The sequence below is a fragment of the Eriocheir sinensis genome, unplaced genomic scaffold, assembly GCF_024679095.1.
Source record: "Eriocheir sinensis breed Jianghai 21 unplaced genomic scaffold, ASM2467909v1 Scaffold295, whole genome shotgun sequence".
Lineage (NCBI taxonomy): Eukaryota > Metazoa > Arthropoda > Malacostraca > Decapoda > Varunidae > Eriocheir > Eriocheir sinensis.
The window spans coordinates 336,042-357,280 of record NW_026111604.1 but is presented as its reverse complement, the minus strand read 5'-3'; the positions used below and the strand labels follow the sequence as shown (position 1 = coordinate 357,280).

General features: G+C 45.5%; 1 long non-coding RNA gene across 7 annotated transcripts; it reads right to left on the bottom strand.

Moving 5' to 3' along the window:
* Window positions 1-2,339: 2,339 nt before the first annotated feature.
* On the bottom strand, window positions 2,340-3,159 carry LOC126991509 (uncharacterized). 7 transcript variants are annotated; one of them, XR_007745598.1, is made up of 3 exons: window positions 2,881-3,159; window positions 2,640-2,747; window positions 2,340-2,586 (listed from the first exon to the last, which is right to left on the bottom strand). It is a non-coding gene; the product is annotated as an uncharacterized LOC126991509 (long non-coding RNA). The 7 variants fall into 7 exon arrangements; XR_007745597.1 differs by having other exon boundaries at window positions 2,640-2,774; window positions 2,935-3,158; XR_007745595.1 differs by having other exon boundaries at window positions 2,640-2,774; window positions 2,881-3,157.
* Window positions 3,160-21,239: the final 18,080 nt, after the last annotated feature.

Below are 21,239 nucleotides of genomic sequence, written 5' to 3'. Positions count from 1 at the left end.
GGACCCGACCTCATTCGCGACTGTGAAAATGGTGAGAAAATTCATGGTTGCGATCACCACTAAATCCGTTTTAATGTCAACATATGTCACAAACTCGTAGACAATCTGTCAGTGATACCAGACTACAAAAAATCAAATTTCAACCTTGCCCGTGAGCTGCTTCCTCCTGCGACCTGGGACCAACTTAACCTCACCGACAATACAATCAACAACGTGTGGAACGACTTCAAAGATAAGCTTTTGGGAGTAGAGAAGGCTACAGTGTCTACGAAACCCAGGCGAGTAAATGGTGCCGTAGATCCACCGTGAATGTCCAGAGAATTAAAAAGGGCGGTAAACCTAATTTTTTTTTTTTTTTATAATCTAATGAAAGAGAATGACACTGCCGAAGCCCGCACACAGTACCACACCAGCCTAAAAGCTTGTCGCACCCTTATTAGAAGGTAATAAACGCAACTATGATGAACAAATAGCGCGCAACATCAAGACCAACTCAAAAAATTATTCACATACATCAGATCGAAAAACATATATCCAATACTGGTCCCCTGACAGACGAGACTGGATCAGTAACTCGGAACAGTAAACAAATGCCCACAATCCTCAACACTAACTTAGCATCCGTATTCACAGTCGAGGACATCGAAACCATTGCTGAGGGCCCTGGCCCGCGGAGAAGTGAAAAAGTATTTGGACAAACTCGACACGAACAAGTCAGCGGGGCCTGACAGTTTGTCCCCGCGGTCATAGAAAGAGCTTAAACAACAAATAATTCAATCACTCACTAATATGTTCAACCGGTCAGCTCAACTGAATAAGGTCCCGGAAGACTGGAAGATGGCGAACGTAACAGATTTTCAAAAAGGAGACAAAAGTGTTGCATTAAACTACAGGCCCATAAGTTTGACATCAGTGGCAGGAGAAATACTGAAAAGATCATTAGAGACAAACTTGTTAAGTTTCTAGAAGACAATCATGCAATCTCCGACACCCAGTAAGGCTTCAAAACAAGCAACAGAAGCGCCGAAGTCTTCCTCAAACTATATTTAGCATTAGTTAGACCTCATCTTGACTATGCGGTTCAGTTTTGGTCACCTTACTATAGAATGAATATCAAAATGTTAGAATCAGTGCAGAGGAGGATGACTAAGATGATTCAGGGGTTGAGAAACTTGCCATACGAGGGAAGACTCAAACAGTTAAACTTGCATTCTCTAGAAAGGCGAAGGGTGCGTGGAGACATGATCGAGGTTTATATATGGATGAAGGGCTTTAATAAGGAGATATTCATAAGGTTTTGTTGGTAAGAGAACAGGGTAGGACACGAAGTAATGGGTTTAAACTGGATAAATTCGATTTAACAGGGACATAGGCAAAATTGGTTTACCAACAGGGTTGTGGATGAGTGGAATAGGCTTAGCAGTCATGTGGTGAGTGCCAATACAATTGTCACATTCAAAATAGATTAGATAAATTCATGGACAGCGATACTAGGTGGGGTTAGATACGCGGGAGTTTAGGGTCAAAGGAACTGCCTTGTATAGGCCTACCGGCCTCTTGCAGATTCCAACGTTCTTATGTTCTTATGTTATCTGACTGGCGAGATGTCAAAAGCGGTGTTCCACAGGGGTCGATGTTGGGACCTGTTCTGTTTTTAGTGTACGTAAATGACATTGACGAGGAGCTATCGTGTAAAATATCGAAATTTGCCGACGACACAAACATAGCCAGCAGAGTCACTACGACAACGGATAAAGAACACTTCCAAGCTGATCTCGATCGTTTGAGCAGTCCCAGTAGCTAAATTATATTGTTTGTTATTGGGTTGTTTATTTATTTATTTATTATGTTGTTTTAATTTGTTTTATTTTGTTTTGTTTTTGTTTTGTCTTGTTTTGCTTTGTTTACTTTGTTTTTTTCTTTTCTTTTCCTTTTCTTTTCTTTTCTCTTGATGTTTTCTTTTCTTTTCTCTTGATGTTTTCTTTTCTTTTTGTTGGTGTTGCTGGCTGTGGATGAGCCTCCTCCTCCCCAGAAGACTCACCCGTCACTCTGCCTGTAGGCCCCAGGGGCCGAAAGCTCGATGACTTTTTAGTTATTTTCTTGATATTGTAATTTCATTTTCTTTTCTCGATGATTTAATTTCCTTTCTCTATCCTCTATCTTTAATGTGTGGGTTAGCCTCCTTCTCCCCAGAGGAGATTCACTGTCACTCACCCTGTGGCCCCAGGGCCGAAAGGTGGATGACTTTTCTGTTTTCCTTTTCTTGATGTTTCTATCATCCTTTCTGGTGTTCCATGGTCTGAACGAGCCGCTTTCCTCCCAGAAGAGACTCGCCATAATTTTGTGATGTTGGTTTGGGCCGAAAGGTGGATGATTCTTTTCATTTCCATTTTCATTTTTCTAGTGTTACTTCTCTGCATTTTCCTTCTGGTGTTACTTCACATTTCTTCTTCTTGTGTTATTTCTCTTCAAATTCCTTCTTCTTGTGTTACTCTTTTCAAATTCCTTCTTCTGTGTAACTCTTTTCAATACCTTCTTCTGTGTAACTCTTTTCAATACCTTCTTCTGTGTTACTCTTTTCAATACCTTCTTCTGTGTAACTCTTTCAATACCTTCTTCTGTGTAACTCTTTTCAATACCTTCTTCTGTGTTACTCTTTTCAATACCTTCTTCTGTGTAACTCTTTTCAATACCTTCTTCTGTGTTACTCTTTTCAATACCTTCTTCTGTGTAACTCTTTTCAATACCTTCTTCTGTGTTACTCTTTTCAATACCTTCTTCTGTGTTACTCTTTTCAAATTCCTTCTTCTGTGTAACTCTTTCAATACATTCTTCTGTGTTAATATTTAAATACCTTCTTCTGTGTTACTCTTTCAATACCTTCTTCTGTGTAACTCTTTTCAATACCTTCTTCTGTGTTACTCTTTTCAATACCTTCTTCTGTGTAACTCTTTTCAATACCTTCTTCTGTGTAACTCTTTTCAATACCTTCTTCTGTGTTACTCTTTTCAATACATTCTTCTGTGTTACTCTTTTCAATACCTTCTTCTGTGTTCCTCTTTTCAAATTCCCTCTTCTTGTGTTACTCTTTTCAAATTCCTTCTTCTTGTGTTACTCTTTCAACTTCCTTCTTCTTGTGTTACTTCATATGCCTTCTTCTAGTGTTACTTCTTCATTTTCCTTCTTCTGGTGTTCCTTCTTTCCCTCCTTCTCTCGGTGTTTCCATGTCGTCTTTTCCTGGTTTTGTATGTTGGAACGCGTTAGTCTCCTTCTCCCCAGAGAAGACCCGCCATACCAACATACAAGACGCTTTAAACAAAGCAAAACAAGACAATTTTTTTTGGATTTTTTGTTTTTGTATTTTTTTTGGATTTTTCGTTTTTTATCGTAGTTGGCATGACACTTGCCTTGCTTAGGGGAATTGTACCTCCCCATGCGTCGAACCTTCCATTGGAACGTGTCATTAACGCGTCGTCTGGCTAATAAGAGGTCAGTAACTGCATGTCTTGCTGCCACTTCACGCCCCCCAACCCCGGACCTCGGGATCTCCGACACCTCCGTGGACGCCCGGGGAGCTGAGGCGCCCTGCCGGAGCCCTGAGCCCTGCGACGCTCGCCAGGAAGGCCTTGGGCCCCTGACGCTCCCCAGCCCATGAGGCGAGGAGGGTGGATAGCAAGATGAGCCTCTTAAAATTCCAGACGGGATTAATTCAAATCAATCGAAAATACAGTGAAGGCGCCGGAGACCGTTTTTGTTGGATCAAGGATGGCAGGACGAAGGCCAAAGGAAGGTGACAGATGAATTTAGTAATAAATTGGTGAAGATGACAGGAGGAAGGGAGGATGGAGAAAATGACAGGACGAAGGAAGGAACGAGGGAAGGAAGGAAGGAAAGCAACAACGAGGGAAGGAAGGAAGGAAAGCAACAACGAGGGAAGGAAGGAAGGAAGGAAGGAAGGAACGAGGAAAGGAAGGAAAGTGATGTGACGAAAGTGGGAAGTTGACAGGGCGAAGGAAGGAGACTGAACCGCCAAGATTCTGCCCGGGATTGTCGCGAATGGCGAGGCCCCGAACTGACTGACTTGGCGACTATATTATAGTGTTGCTGCCTCGGCCTGTTCCGTTACTTTACTTCCCTGATTTGCTCACCACGGCCTTCGCCTTTGCTGTCCTTCATCTTCCACCTTTGATTAGATAGTTAGTGTAGCTTATCACAAACAGCCTCGTAATGACCAGCAGGCCTGCTGTTGTTTGTTCTCACTTTGTGTTTCTTTGTTCCTGCTCCTCCTCCTTTAAAAAGAAAAAACAGACCTCGTGGTTGCCTTTATATGAGGACTGTGAGAGAATAAAGTTACCTCCTCCTCCACCTTCACCTCCTCCTCCTTCTCCTTCTCCACCTCCACTTCCACCTCCACCTTCACCTCCTCCTCCTTCTCCTTCTCCACCTCCACTTCCACCTCCTCCTCTCTCTCGTTTCTCCACAAACCTCATAGTTTCAAAAATATTAACAGAAACACATCAAAACACTATACATATTACTTAATCTTGAGAGAGAGAGAGAGAGAGAGAGAGAGAGAGAGAGAGAGAGAGAGAGAGAGAGAGAGAGAGAGAGAGAGAGAGAGAGAGAGAGAGAGAGAGAGAGAGAGAGAGAGTAAAGTAGGAATCGATTAATGAGTTGGGTTTGTAAACGCATTAGAACGGGACTAATTGTCAATAATATCGCGATCACAGGATTATGGGGATTAAGGGAGTGACGATTATGAGATTAAGGGAGTGAGTGGCTGGGAGGAGGGAGGCTGGGAGGTGAGAGAGAGGATTGAGGGAGACCGGGAACGGGACAGAGAGAGAGGGAGAGCAGTGGAGAACGAGGTGAAGGAAATAACACGGATACACAAGGATATGAGGGGACTATTAACCCGGTAGCCGCAGGGATCATGTTTCTAATGGTCCTTCTAAGCGAGAAAAATGAGAAAAAAAATCATCACTCACACAAATCATTTCATAATATATATCAAAGCGTTTTGTGATCGGTTTATGCATCATCTATTTTTGGGGGTTTATATCATGGCACAAATTTGGTCTGTCGCTGCTACACGGTAAAGCCACAAATTTGGCCCGAGGGGCCATATTATAGCTTCCTTGCCAATTGCAAAATGAACGGAGAACAAAGCTCACAAAATAGAACTGTTTTTATCGGGTCAAGTGTAGCGAGCGTATCGGTAAAAAGACACTGATAAAATGTTGTCAAGAAATCCTTGCATCTGTCTCATGGGCTGGACCTTGGCTACCGCTACCTTCCCTCCCCCTCTCTCACCCGCTTCCTCTCTACCAGGGAATAATGGCCCGGGGCAACCCGAGGTCCACAGGGGGTCACCCGGCGACCTTGACCATAGACATGACAACGTCGCTGGGTAGCACACGGTTGAATTCATTTCTATACATAAATCATCGTTACTATCCTAAAATTCGATACATTCACAACATAATATAGACTTGTTTTACCATATACAAAAATTTAAAGACTATGTCAAATACTAAACAACCCACATATAAAATGGTATGCCTTGTTGTGGTTGAAGGACAATGCTGCCGGGTAGGGAATTCTGCACCTGCTCCACCCAAAGTATCGTGATATTTGCATCAGACTTAGTACCTCGAACCCAATCCCATTATCCCCATGTACTACCTGAGCCCAGAACTCTGCTTCCTGTCACTGAACCACACCATGATCCATCTACCTTCAAACCCATGGGCTTTAATTGTTGTCAAAGTTATTGGTGAGGTTCTTTGTCGAATGCTTTACTAAAATTAAGATATACAATATCATAACTGTCGTCCTTACGTATTTGCCACTTTTGTAAAAAGAAAACAATAAAGTCAGACAAGATCTAGCCTTGATTAATGAACCCCCGGTGGGGGCCATTGTTCAGGCTGTTTCTCTAGGAGTCTAGGTGGTCACGGATATTTTCATCTATAATAGACTCGAATGTTTTTACTGCCACCGACGTTAAACTAATTGCAGCCGACATTAGACCATTGATAGAAAGAACGGAATGGGAAAAAATAAAAGGAGGCATAAAGAGGGAGTGAGGAGGTAAGAGGAAGGAAGGAGACTAATTGTCTAAAGGAAGTGCAAGATAGAGACAGAGAAAAATATCGATAACTAACTGTAAGGACAAAGAGATCAATAATTATAAGAACAAATTATGAAAAAGAAGAAGAAAAAGAAGAAGAAACTGAACAAGAACAGAAACAACAACAACAACTACAAAAGAACCTAAGAACGTAAGGAGTCTGCAAGAGGCCGGTTGGCTGATACAAGGCAGTTCCTGTAAGTCTAACCGCACCTAACCTCACTATCCATGAATTTATCCAAACTCTTCTTCAATGCATCTATGGTATTGGCACCCACAGCATGACTCCCAAGCCTGCTCCACTCATCCACCACTTTACTGGCAAACCAGTTCTTGCCTATGTCTTTGTTGAATCTGAATTTAACTAGCTTAAAACCGTTGCTACGTGTTCTACCTTGCTCTTTACAACCAAAACCCTATTTACATCCCCTTTATTAAAGTCCTTCACCCATTTATAAACCTCGATCAAGTCACCTCGTAACCTTCGCCTTCCTAGAGCGTATAAATTTAAATGCTTCAGTTTATTTTCATAAGGCAAGTTTCTCACCCCTTGAATCATTTTTGTCATCATCCTCTGTACAGATTCTAACTACTTGATATCCACTCTACAGTAAGATGACCAGAACTGAACCGCATAATCGAAATGACGTCTAATTAATGCTATGTAGAGTTTGAGGATGACTTCAGCGTCTATTGCTTACGCTCCTCGAGATGAAACCCAGTACCCTATTTGCACGATTCTTAGCTTGAACGCACTGAGCTCCAGGACGGAGGTCAGTGCTCACTAAGACTCCTAAATCCTCTCACACCCAGACCTACTCAGCGGAGTGTCATTTAAGGAGTATATAATTGTGTGAGGGGTTATTCCTACCTACACTCAGAATACTGCACTTCCAGACATTGGATTCCATCTGCCACTTCCCCGCCCAATCATATAGTCTGTCTAGCTCATCCTGAAGAACGCTAGCGTCCTGGAAGAAGAAGAAGAAGAAGAAAAGACAAAGAAGAAAAGACAAAGAAGAAGAAGTATGAGGAAAATAATAATAATGACAACAAAATCAACGAGGAGAGTAAGAAGAAAAATAATACCTAACAACAACTAAAGCAAACACATAAATAAAATAAAATAAAATAAAACAGTAATCGAAAACTCCGTATTATATGTTAACTCCCTTCGTTTTCCATAATTAATATGAGCTGAAGATTATTTTTTTCCAATACCGCTACTACGTGTAAATATATAAATCACTTCAAATTAACTTCTCATCTTTTGTCTCGCTCACCACCAAAATGCACACCAGCTGACATCCTCAAGGCCTTGTGTCCATTATAAATCTACGGACTCATCACCGATACTTTTATTTTCTTAGATTTAAAAGTAAAATAAAAAGTAAATAACGTTGAGAAACTTGCACGAATTCTGTACCGAGGCAACACCTCTTACTTGTAGAGACGAGAAATAGCAGGACACAAAAACAGCAACAACAGGTGATGTGATAATGGAGGAGTGGATTACGTAAAATGCGTAAGCTCTTGCTAGGCAGATTATTCGTTAAAAGCTGATCCTGTTTTCAAAGTGCGCGTCGTGAAATATTTACACACACACACACACACACACACACACACACACACACACACACACACACACACACACACACACACACACACACACACACCACAGTCGGTTAAAAAAGTGGATCTCTAGTTTCAAAGCCACGGAAGAGTAAACAAGAGTAAGAAAGTCATAAAGATTAGTTAACAAGTGGTTCTCTATTTTAAACCCCAGGAAGAGTAAACAAGAATAAGACTGTTCTAATAATAAGTTAAGAAGTGTGTATCTATATTATCAAACTCACGGGAAGATCAAACAAGTGCAAGACTGTTCTAATGAAAAGGTAACAATTGATTCTCAAGATTCAGATCGACCTGCCTAGCAAACCCTTGCTAGATTCTTATAAACCATCCACGAACACGCCAATTCCTGGATTTCGTTAGGGGGCATCAGGTTTTACGTTAGGTTATGTTAGGATAGTGAAAACACACACACACACACACACACACACAAACAAACACACACACACACGCAGTAGCACCATTGCCATTAACCCGGTAGCTGTTAGGTTAGGTTAGGTTAAAGGTCTCCATCTAAGCAAAATAATGAGACAGAAACATCATTCACACAAACCATTTCATAATATATATCAACGCATTTGTGATCAGTGTATGCATCATCTATTTTGGGAGGTTTATATCATGGCAGAAATTTGGCTTATCGCTGCTACACGGTAAAGCCACAAATTTGGCCCGTCGCTGCTACCGGGTTAAAGGTTGTGATATTCTCGTTTCGTCAGCGAATGCCACGCCCTGGATTGTTCTGCGGTGAGGTGATGCTTCTGAGAGGGGTTGTGGTCGCGGGGGAGGGGAGGTCGGAATGGTGGTGGGCAGTGGTGTGATGGTGGGGGGTTGATGGGTGGGGGTGGGGGGGGTTGAGGGGGGGGGGTGGTGGGGGGGGGGGTTGTGGGGGGGGGGGGGGGGGGGGGGGGATGGTGGAGGAGAGAGTCGAAGGTCTTGTCTTGGTTGGCTTCTCCGTCATTCACTTTTTGGGAAGTGTATTTCGTGTATAATAATTACTTACCCGTGTATCTATTTAGGTTGTATGACAGCTGGTTAGTGATTTATTTTATTATTTTTCTTTACAGCAAAGGACACAGCACAAGGGCACAACAACAGGAAACAATAAAAGCCTGCTAGTTGCTGCTCCTGTAAAGAATCGGAACAGGTGGCCGAAAGAGCATGTTACCTTATGATTACAGAGAGCTAATGATTTTATAATGTCATCAGTCAGTCAGCGGAAGGCAATCGGACCGGGACAGCCTATCGAATGAGTTCATGGGATCTGTGTTGGGTCCACTGCCATTCATTGTTTATAGGATTTTATAAATTCAGGAAGTTGTGATATGTAAATGTATTGAATAGCTATAGATCTATCTACCTATCTGTATCTATATCTATCTATATCTATCTATATATATCTGTCTATCTATCTATCTCTCATCTATCTATCTATCTATATATTTATTTATCTCTCTCTATATATATATATATATATATATATATATATATATATATATATATATATATATATATATATATATATATATATATATATATATATATATATATCTCTCTATATATATATATATATATATATATTATGAAATTATCTCATATGGGTAGGCCCTTCCGGTGATTGGAATGACGAGTTCTAATCAGTATTGTAGAGTACTTCGGTGAAAGCTCCCTTCCATTACCAACAGAGTGAGTTGTCAATAGCATTGTTAATTAACTTCAATAAGCTCGCTATCATTACCAACAGAATGACGAAGTGTAAATAATATTGTTACTTAACTTGAATAGGTTCGCTACCATTATACACCAACAGAATGTGAATAAACTTAATCATAACATTGTATTGCGTAACCCTAACAACTATGAAACTCACTTAATAGTATTATATTAAAAACAGAGGATCGAGGCTGAAGGCAACACACTAGCATAGTTATAACACCTCCAAGCCTCTCTGCAGTACATGAAACCTTATGATTCCCTAGCACAGAGCTTGAGAGTGTCACCTTCCTTCACCTTCGCCTTCCAACAGGGTCAGATCAGTGCATTCCAGCCTTTCACTAGCATAGTTATACCACCTCCAAGACACTCTACAGCACATGACACCTTCTGATTCACTAGCCCTAAGCCAGAGAGTGCCACCTACATACAGGGTCAGACCAGTGCAGTCCAGCTTACACTAGCATAGCTATAACACATCCGAGCCTCTCTGAAGCACATTACACCTTCTGATTCACTAGCCCTAAGCCAGAGAGTGCCACCTACATATAGGGTCAGATCAGTGCAGTCCAGCTTACACTAGCATAGTTATAACACATCCGAGCCTCTTTGAAGCACATGGCACCTTCTGATCCGCTACCACTGAGCCAGCGAGTGCCACATTCCTACACCATCACCTTTCTAAAGTGTCAGATTAGTGCAGTCCAGCCTATCACTAGTATAGTTATAACACCTCCAAGCCTCTCTGCACCACATGACACCTTTTGATTCCCTATCACAGAGCTTGAGAGTGCCACCTTCCAAGATTAGTGCAGTCCAGCCTTTCAGTAGCATAGGAATAACGCCTCCATGCCTCTCTGCAGCACATGACACCTTCTGATTCCCTAGCACGGAGCCAGTGAGTGCCACCTTCCTACAGGGTCAGATTAGTGCAGTCCAGCCTCTCACTAGCATAGTTATAACACCTACAAGCTTCTCTGCAGCTCATGACACCTTCTGATTCCCTAGCACTGAGCTAGAGAGTGCCACCCTCCTACAGTTGCACATTCCAACAGGGTCAAATTAGTGCACTCCAGCCTTTCACTAGCATAGTTATAACACCTCCAAGCCTCTCTGCAGCACAGGACACCCTCTGACTCCCTAGCACTAAGCCAGAGAGTGCCACCTCCCATAGGGTCAGATTAGTGCATTCCAACTGTTCACTAGCATAGTTATAACACCTCAAAGCCTCTATGCAGGACATGACAACTGCTGATTCCCTTGCACTGAGCCAGAGAGTGCCACCTTCCTATAAGGACAGATTAGTGCAGTGCAGCTTTTCACTAGCAGAGTTATAACGCCTCCAAGCCTCTCTGCAGCACATGCCACCTTCTGATTCCCTGGCACTGAGCCTTAGCGTGCCACCTTCCTATAGGGTCAGATTAGTGCAGTTCAGCCTTCAACTAGCATAGTTATAACACCTCCAAGCCTCTCTGCAGCACATGACACCTTCTGATTCCCTAGCACTGAGCCAGAGAGTGCCACCTTCCTACAGCTGCAGCTTCCTACAGGGTCAGATTAGTGCAGTCTAACCTTTCACTAGCATAGTTATAACACCTCCAAGCCTCGCTGCAGCACATGACACCTTCAGATTCCCTAGCACTGAGCCTTAAAGTGCCACCTTCCTATAGGGTCAGATTAATGCAGTTCAGCCTTCCACTAGCATAGTTATAACACCTCCAAGCTACTCTGCAGCACATGACATCTTCTGATTCCCCTGCACTGAGCCAGAGAGTGAAACCTTCCTATAGCTACACCTCCCTACAGTCCAGCTTTTCACTAGCATAATTATAACACCTCCAAGCCTTTATGCAGCACATGGCACCTTCTGATTCCCTATCACAGAGCTTGAGAGTTACACCTTCATACACCTTCACCTTCCTACGGGGTCAAATTAGTTCAGTCCAGCCTTTGACTAGCATAGTTATAGCACCTCCAAGTCTCTCTGCAGTACATGACAACTTCAGATTTCCAAGCACTACGCTCCAGAGTGCCACCTTCCTACAGGGACAGATTAGTGCAGTCCAGCCTTTCACTAACATAGTTATAACATCTGCACGCCTCTCTGCAGTACATGACACCTGATTCCCTAGTACTGAGAGAGGGAGTGCCACCTTCCTACACCTTCTCCTTCCCACAGGGTCAGATTAGTCCAGTCCAGGCTATTACTACCATTGTTAAAACTCTTCAAAGCCTCTCTGCAGCACCTGACACCTTCTGATTCCTTAGCACATAGGTTGAGAGTGCCACCTTCCTACACCTTCCCCTTCCAAAAGGGTCAGATTAGTGTAGTTCAACCTTTCACTAGGATACGTATAACACATCCAAGCCTCTAGGCAGTACATGACACCTTCTGATTCCCTAGTACTGAGTGAGAGAGTGCCACCTTCCTACACCTTCCCCTTCCAAAAGGGTCAGACTAGTGTAGTTCAACCTTTCACTAGCATACTTAAAACACATCCAAGCCTCCAGTCAGTACATGACACCTTCTGATTCCCTAGCACTGAGACAGAGTATGCCACCTTTCTACAGAGTCAGATTACTGCAGTCCAGCCTTTCACCAGCATAGGTATAACACCTCCAAACCTCTCTGCTGCAAATGACACCTTCTGATTCCCTAGCACTGAGCTTGAGAGTACCAACTTCTTACATCTTCACCTTCCTACAGGGACAAATTAGTGCAGTCCAGCCTTTCACTAGCATAGTTATAACACCTCCAAGCTCCTCTGCAGTACAAGATACCTTCTGATTTCCCAGCACAGATGCAGAGTGCCACCTTCCAACACCTTCACCTTCTTTCAGGGTCAGATTAGTTCAGTCTAGCCTTTCACTAACATAGTTATTACACTTCCAAGCCTTTCTGCAGCACATGACACCTCTTGATTCCCTAGCCTTGACCTTGAGAGTGGTGCCTTCCTGCAGGATCAGATTTGTGCAGTCCAGCATTTTACTAGCATAGTTATAACACCTCTAAGCTTCTCTGAAGCACATGAAAACCTTCTGATTCCTTAGAATTGAGCCAGAGTGTGCCACCTTCCTAAACCTTCACCTTCCTACAGGGTCTGATTAGTGCAGTCCAGCTTCTGAGTAGCATTGTTATAACACCGCCAAGCCTTTCTGCAGCACTAGGCAGCTTCAGACTCTCTAGCACTGAGCCAGAGAGTGCCACCTTCCTACATTGTCAAATTACTGCAGTCCAGCTTTTCACTAACGTAGTTATAACACCTCCAATCCTCCGCAGCACATGACACATTCTGATTCCGTAGCACATAGCTTGAGTGTGCCACCTGCCTACAGGGTCAGATTAGAGCAGTCCAGTCTTTCACTAGCATAGTTATAATACCTCCAAGCATCTCTGCAGAACATGACACCTTCTGATTTCCTAGGACTGAGCCGGTGAGTGCCACCTTCCTACACCTTCACCTCCCTACATAATCAGGTTACTGGAGTCCAGCATTTCACTAGCATAGTTATAACATCCCCAAGCCTCTCTGCAGCACATGACACCTTCTGATTCCCAAACACATAACCAGAGAGTGCCACCTTCCTACACCTACACCTTCCTACAGGGTCAGATTAGTGCAGTCCTGCCTTTCACTAGCATCGTTATAATACCTTAAAGCCCCTCTGCAACACATGGCCCATGCTGATTCCCTAGCACTGAGCCAGGTTAGATTAGTGTTGTCCAGCTTTTCACTATCATATTTATATCACTTCCAAGCCTCTCTGCAGTACATGACACCTTCTGATTCCCTAACCCTGTGCCAGAGAGTGCCACTTTCCTAAACCTTCAGCTTCTTACAGGGTCAGATTAGCTCAGTCAAGCCTCTCATTAGCATGTTATAACACATCCGAGCCTTTCTGCAGCACATGCCACCTTCTGATTCCCTAGCACTGACCTTGAGAGTGCCATCTTCCACACCTTCTCCTTCCTAAGGGGTCAGATTAGTGCAGTCCAGCGTTTCACTAGCATAGTTATAAAACTTCCAAGCTTCTCTGTAGCACATGACACCTTCTGATTCCTTAGCACTGAGATTGACCTTCCTACACCTGCACCTTCCTACAGGGTCAGATTAGTGCAGTCCATCCTTTCACAAATATAGTTATAACACTTCCAAGCCACTCTGCAGCACATGACACCTTCTGATTCCCAAGCACTGAACCAGAGAGTGCCACCTTCCTAGAGGGACAAAATAGTGCAGTCCAGCCTTTCACTAGCCTAGCTCCAAGCCTCTCTGTATCACATGACACCTTCTGATTCCTTAGCACGTACAGAGCCAGATAGTGCCAACTTACTAGACCTTACCTTCCTACAAGGTCAGAAAAGTGCAGTCCAGCCTTTCACTAGCATAGTTATATCACCTCCAAGCCTCCCCTGCCGCACATGACACATTGTGATTTCCTAGCACAGTGCTTGACAGTGCCACCTTCTGTACAGGGTCAGATTAGTACAGTCCAGCCTTTCACCAGCATAATAATAACACCTCCAAGCCTCTGCAGCACGTGACATATTCTGATTCCCTAGCACTAAGCCAGAGAGTCCCACCTTCGTACACCTTCACCTTCGTCAGATTAGTGCAGTCCAGCCTTTCACTAGCATAGCTGTAACACCTCCAAGCCTCTCTGCAGCATATACGACCTTTTGATTCCCTTTGAGCCAAAGAGTGCCACCTTCCTACAACTTCACCTTCCTAGAGAGCCAGATTAGTGCAGTCCAGTCGTTCACTATCATAGTTATAACACCTCTAAGCCTCTCTGCAGCACATGACACCCTCAGATTCCCTAGCACTGAGCTTGAGCGTGCCACTTTCCTACAGGGTTAGATTAGTGCAGTCCAGCATTTCAATAGCATAGATATAACACCTCCAAGCCTCTCTGCAGCACATGGCACCTTCTGATTCCCTAGCACTGAGCCAGAGAGTGCCACTTTCCTACACCTTCACCTTTTTACAGGGTCAGAATAGTGCAGTCTAGCCTATCACTAAGATAGTTATAACACCTCCAAGCCTCATTGCAGCACATGGCACCTTCTTTTTCCTGAGCATTGAGCCAGAGAGTGCCACCTTCCTACAGGTCAGATTAGTGCTGTCCAGCCTTTCACTAGCATAGGTATAACACCTCCAAGCCTCTCTGCAGCACAAAACATCTTCTGATTCCCTATGAATGAGCCAGAGAGTGCCACCTTTCTACAGGTCAGATTAGTGCTGTCCAGCCTTTCACTAGCATAGGTATAACACCTACAAGCCTCTCTGCAGCACATAACATCATCTGATTCCCTATGAATGAGCCAGATAGTGCCACCTTTCTACAGTGTCAGATTACTGCAGTCCAGCTGTTGTATAGTCATTACACTTCAGCGGCACCGAAGCACTGAGCTGATCTTCGGAACAGCAATCCGAGGATACATGTACTGCCAAGGCCCGAGGATCGGACATTCCCTGTCTGGCCTCTTTATAGAATACATCGCAACCCCCGCTCCTTCTTGTTTGTCATTCACTCCTCAACACGTGGCGACGAGGATGGGATTCTGAAGGAGTCAAGTGAAACCCCGTGGACGAGAATGGCAGCAATAATTGGAGCGGTGGAGCAGTACTCAGAGGGAGAAGATTTCGAGGCCTATACAGAAAGGTTCGAACAGTTCCTGGAGGTCAGTAATATCACCGAGGAGAATCGGAAACGGGCGTTGTTCCTGACTGTCTGCGGCCCGACGGTGTATCAATTACTGAGGAACCTGTGCGCCCGGGGAAACCCTCTGAGAGGACACTGAAGGAATTGATCTGTCTCGCTACTCAGCACTATGCGCCCAAAGTTTCAGTGGTGGTGGAAAGGTTCAAATTCAACTCTGAAAATCAAAGGGAAACCCTGACAATCAGCAGTTACGTGGCAGAACTGAGGAGGAAAGCTTCCAACTGCAGCTTTGGGGCAAACTTAACAGAGCAGCTTCGAGAAAATTCGTCGGTGGAGTGTCGAGCGAACGGATCCGGCGGAGGCTGTTACGAGAGGGCGATGACTTAACTTGGGACAAAGCGTGCAAACTGGCATTATCGATGGAGGCAGCAACCACGGAGGCGAAGGTACTGGGAGGGGAGCACAAAGAAGCCCAGGTGAACAGAGTGGAGGCGCCGCGAACGAAGCCCGGGGACCAGAAAGAACCAACGAGCAGGTGGGACAAGGCCAGGTTGCAAAACAAGTACTTGCCTCGTGAGGGGGCACGTAGTAGTGTAACTTGTAATCGGTGTGGCAGTAGTTACCACAAGGCAACGGAGTGCCCATTTAAGGATAAGGAATGTTTCAGGTGCAGTCGTAAAGGCCACACCAGGCGAATGTAATGTGTCGACGGCGAGGCAGAGTAAATAGCGTGGATGATGAGGAGCAAGAGATTAGTGATGAGGAAGAGAGGGTGGAGGTGTGTTTTATTTTACAGCTGCCTGGACAACAGCGGAGAACCCGGAAAACCCCACCACTGACTGTAGACGTGAGCGTGCAGGGCACAGAGATACGCACGGAGGTGGACACGGGAGCGAGCAGCACGGTCATCAGCGAGGAGGAGTGGAACAGGCTACGCAGCAAACCAAGACTTGAAGCCTCCAACAGGCGGTTAGTCACATACACAGGTGAGGCACTTCAGGTAATGAGGAGTAGGCATGGTGGAGGTCAAGTTTAAAAAATCAAATAGAAACTCTGCCGTTAAAGGTAGTGAAAGGAACAGGGCACTGCCCTGGTCGTGACTGGCTACTGGGGATTCAGCTGGACTGAAGATGGTAGGCAAACTTTGAGTTGCGGAGAAGAATGGGATAAACTTACCACAATCCCACACAAGCACAGTGAGGTCTTTTCACAGTCCTTAGGGCACATGCCGATCAAAGCACACCTGCGTCTCAAGGAAGGAGCACGACCGGTGCGGAAGAAAGCGCGACCAGGGCCACACGCCCTTTACCCACTCGGGGACCAGGAGCGGGAGAGGTGGAGTAAGGAAGGTGTTGCTGAGCCCGTGGAGACTGCCCACCGCCGTGGCTCGGCGACACCGTGGGTGGGAGTGCCCAAAGCAGATGGCAAAGTAAGGCTGGCGGCTGACTACAGAGTGACGGTAAATCCTCAGTTGATATAGTTACACCCTTACCCTCCCGGAAGAGTTGTTTACAAGGATAAAAGGAAGAGGTTTGCAAAGCTAGATTTGAGAGATGCTTATCTACAGATGGAGTTAAGGAGGAATCAAAGACCTAACAACTGTAGCTACGCATAGAGGATTGTTGAGGATGAAGAGATTGCCCTTTGGTTTAGCTTTCTGTGGGGACATTTTCCAGGCGGCGATGGACAGAATATTAGAAGGAATCCCCTCCTGTGTGGCATACTTAGACGACTTGCTGGTGATGGGCACGAACACAGAAGACCTTATTGAAACTTTGGACAAAGTGCTGGGGAGACTGAAAGAAAATGAGATTAGGCTCAAAAGGTCAAAGTGTGAATTCAATTTGCAGGAGGTGCACGGAGCTGAAACCCATACCAGAGAAGACCGAAGCAATAAGGAGGATGTTGAACCTGAGTGCTGTACCGACACCTGGAGCGTATTGGGAGCGGTGGGTACTAGTCCCGGCTGTTGCCACACCTCGCCACTACGTTGTCGCCATTGTATGAGCTACTCAAGAAGGGAGTTATGGCGATGGACCAAGGAATGTGAAGAGGCGATGGCAAGGGTAAACAGACGGTGGCCAGCAACCCAGTATTAGTGATATACGGTCCACAACTACCGGTCAAACTGGTAACAGACGCGAGCGAAGTAGGAGTCGGGGCGGCGCTAATGCAAGTCTTTCCAGGAGACATAGAAAGGCCGGAGGCGTATGCGTCAAGAATACTGACACAAATAGAGCAGAAATATCCCATCGTAGAAAAGGAAGCGGTGTCAGTTTATTACGTTATTAGGAAATTTCATCAGTATTGCTATGAGGGAAGTTTACCCTTGTCAGTGATAACAAAGCACTTTCCAGAATATTGAACCCAGCAGAGAGATGCCGCCGTTGGGGGCAGCGTAGATGCAGCGATACGCCCTTCAACTAGCAGCCTACAGCTACGATGTGGAGGTAAGACCCTCTGCAGACATGAGGGTCGCCGACACCTTGTCCAGACTACTGCTCCGGGCATTGTCGACAAAGGAACAGAAAGAATAGAAAGGGAAGCCATGACAAGTAACGTGTTATATATGGACGAGGAGCCTTCAGACAGCAAGAGAAGTGTCATGGCAACGCGGCGTGACAGAGTCCTGGGAAAGGTGCTGGCGGCAGTAAGGTCAGGCGGATTGCCGAGGAGGCAACAGCAGAGGTAAGCAGTTACAAGTCTCGGATGGAGGAGCCTTGACAGAGGGGATTGCTTAATGTGGGAGGCAGAGTGGTGATACCGGCGTCCCTGCAAGACAAGGTGAAAGAGGAACTGCATGTGGAGCACTCAGGATGCGTGAGGATGAAGCAGCTGGCTCGACGATATGTGTGGCGGCCGGGTCTCGACAAGGAGCTGGAGGAATTGGCGAGAGCGTGTCCAGGATGCACCACCACAGTCAGCGGTCCACCCATGGGAGAGAACACGAGGCAGAGGCTCCATGCAGATTTTGCGGGGCCAATTATGGGAACAACGCTTCTCAAAGTACTGGATAGCTACTCAAAGTGGATAGAGGCAGTACCAATGAAATCCACGAGAACGGCTTGAACTCTTCATGAACTGAGGTACTGTTTAGCAGGTTTGGTCTACCCCTACAGCTATGCACAGGCAATGGCCCGCAGTTTACGTCGGAAGAGATGGCATCTTTCGTCAAGCAGAATGGAATCCGGCACATCAGAGTGGCGCCATACCACCCGGCGAGTAACGGACTGGCGGAGAGAGCGGTGAGCACTGTGAAGGAAGGAATAAAGGCAATGATGGGGGGCTGCAAGTCGGGGGAAAGGAGCCTGTTTAAATTTCTGTTAAACTATCGTTCTACTCCACACAGCACAACAGGGAAAACACCGGCGGAAATGCTGATGGGCAGGAATATACGCTCAAAACTAGACCTACTTCTGCCCGACGAAGAGACCGCGATGGTGAGCAGGCAAGACCAACAGATGAGGTAACAAGCAGGCCACGGACATAGACACCCCAGCCGCCCAAGGGGAGACGGCTGAGCGGCGAGAAGACGATGGGGACACGGAGGCACGCAGCGGGGCAGCGGCGGAAATACAGCATCCCCAACTAGTAGACAGAAGGCCATCCAGATAACCATGACCGGGAACAGAGGGAGGGCGTCAACCAAACTGGGAGAGGCGGCAGCAGAACCGCCGAAAGGGCAGGACAAACGCGCTGGCCAGAGGGTCAACAGGACAGACACCTGGGGAAAATTACTTATGCTGAGACGAGGCGACGATCGGCACGACAAAGGAAGCTGCCTGGCAGATATCAAGCAACTATGTAAATGGTGACGGCAGTAAAGGGAGCTTTGGTGACTGGAGATGGTGGTGGATATTTGGGGATAACATAAAACTTGGTAGGGGGTGAGGTGTTGTAGAGCCATTACCCTTCAGCGGCACCGAAGCACTGAGCAGCGCTTCGAACAATCCGAGTATACATGTACTGCCAAGGCTCGAGGATCGGACATTCCTGCCTGGCCTCTTCCTAGCACCGAGCCAGAGAGTGCCATCCTCCTACAGGGTCAGATTAGTGCAGTCAAGCCGTTCACTGGCATAGTTATAACACCTCCAAGCCTCTCTGCAGCACATGACACCTTCTGATTCCCAAGCACTGAGCCAGAGAGTGCCACCTTCTAACAGGTCAGAATAGTGCAGTACAGCCTTAACTATCATATTTATAACACCTCTAAGCTTCCCTCTCTGCAGCACATGACACCTTCACATTACCTAACACTGACCCAGAGAGTGCCAACCTCCTATCCCTTCACCTTTCTACAGTTTCAGATTAGTGCAGTCCAGCCTTTCACTAGCATAGTTATAACACCTCAAAGTCGAGTTCTTTTCACCTACTCCTCAATATCAAGGTGCTTACATCTGCTCCTCAATATCAAGGTGCTTTCATCTGCTGCTCAATATCGAGGTGCTTTCATCTGTTCCTCAATATCGAGGTGCTTTCATCTGCTCCTCAATATCGAGGTGCTTTCATCTGCTCCTCAATATCGAGGTCCTATTATCTGCTCCTCAATATCGAGGTGCTTTCGTCTGCTGCTCAATATCGAGGTGCTTTCATCTGTTCATCAATATCGAGGTGCTTTCATCTGCTCCTCAATATCGAGATGCTTTCATCTGTTCCTCAATATCGAGGTGCCTTCATCTGTTCCTCAACATCGAGGTGCCTTCATCTGTTCCTCAATATCGAGGTGCCTTCATCTGTTCCTCAATATCGAGGTGCTTTCATCTGTTCCTCAATATCGAGGTGCTTTCATCTGTTCCTCAATATCGAGGTGCCTTCATCTGTTCCTCAATATCAAGATGTTATCATCTGCCCTCAATATCGAGGTGCTTTCATCTGCTCCTCAATATCGAGGTGCTTTCATCTGCTGCTCAATATCGAGGTGCTTTCATCTGTTCCTCAATATCGAGGTGCTTTCATCTGTTCCTCAATATCAAGGTGCTTTCATCTGTTCCTCAATATCGAGGTCCTTTCACTGCTCCTCAATATCAAGGTGCTTTCATCTGTTCCTCAATATCAAGGTGCTTTCATCTGTTCCTCAATATCGAGGTGCTTTCATCTGGTCCTCAATATCGAGGTGCTTTCATCTGTTCCTCAATATCGAGGTGGTTTCATCTGCCCTCAATATCGAGGTGCTTTCATCTGCTGCTCAATATCGAGGTGCTTCATCTGTTTCTCAATATCGAGGTGCTTTCATCTGTTCCTCAATATCGAGGTGCTTTCATCTGTCCTCAATATCGAGGTGCTTTCATCTGCTCCTCAATATGAAGGTGCTTTCATCTGCCCTCAATATCGAGGTCCTTTCATCTGCTCCTCAATATCGAGGTGCTTTCATCCGCTCCTCAATATCGAGGTGCTTTCATCTGCTCCTCAATATCGATGGTTTCACCTGCCCTCAATATCGAAGCTTTCATCTGCTCCTCAATCTCAAGGTGCTTTCATCTGCTCCTCAATATCGAGGTGCTTTCACCTGCTGCTCTGTATCGAGGTGCTTTCACCTGCTCTTCAATATCGAGGTGCTTTCACTTCTCCCCCGATATCGATGTGCTTTCACCTGCTCCTTAATATCGAGGTAGGTGCTTTCATCTTCTCAATATCGTAGTGCTTTCATATGCTCCTCATTATCGATGTGCTTTCATCTGCTCATCAATATCGAGGTGCTATCATCTGCTCCCCAATATCGATGTGGTTTATCTGCTCCTCAATATCAAGGTGCTCTCATCTGATCCTCAATATCAGTGCTATCATCTACTCGCAATATCGAGGTGCTTCATCTGCTCCTCAATATGGATCTGTTTACATCTGCTCTTCAATTTCAAGGTGCTTTCTTCTGCTCCTCAATACCAAGGTGTTTTCATCTGCTCCTTAATGTCCCGATGTGCTCATCTGCTCCTCAGAACTTGAAGAGAGTTTAAACTATCAGGAAGATTATAGCGGAAGGAGCGACGTGCGAATCAGTGGCATGGAGGGCGTGGAGCCACTGGGCCATGAGAGCCGTGACGTCACTCCCTGGAGGAAAAGATGCATGCCGGGACTCGTGTTGGGCAGAGCCCATCGT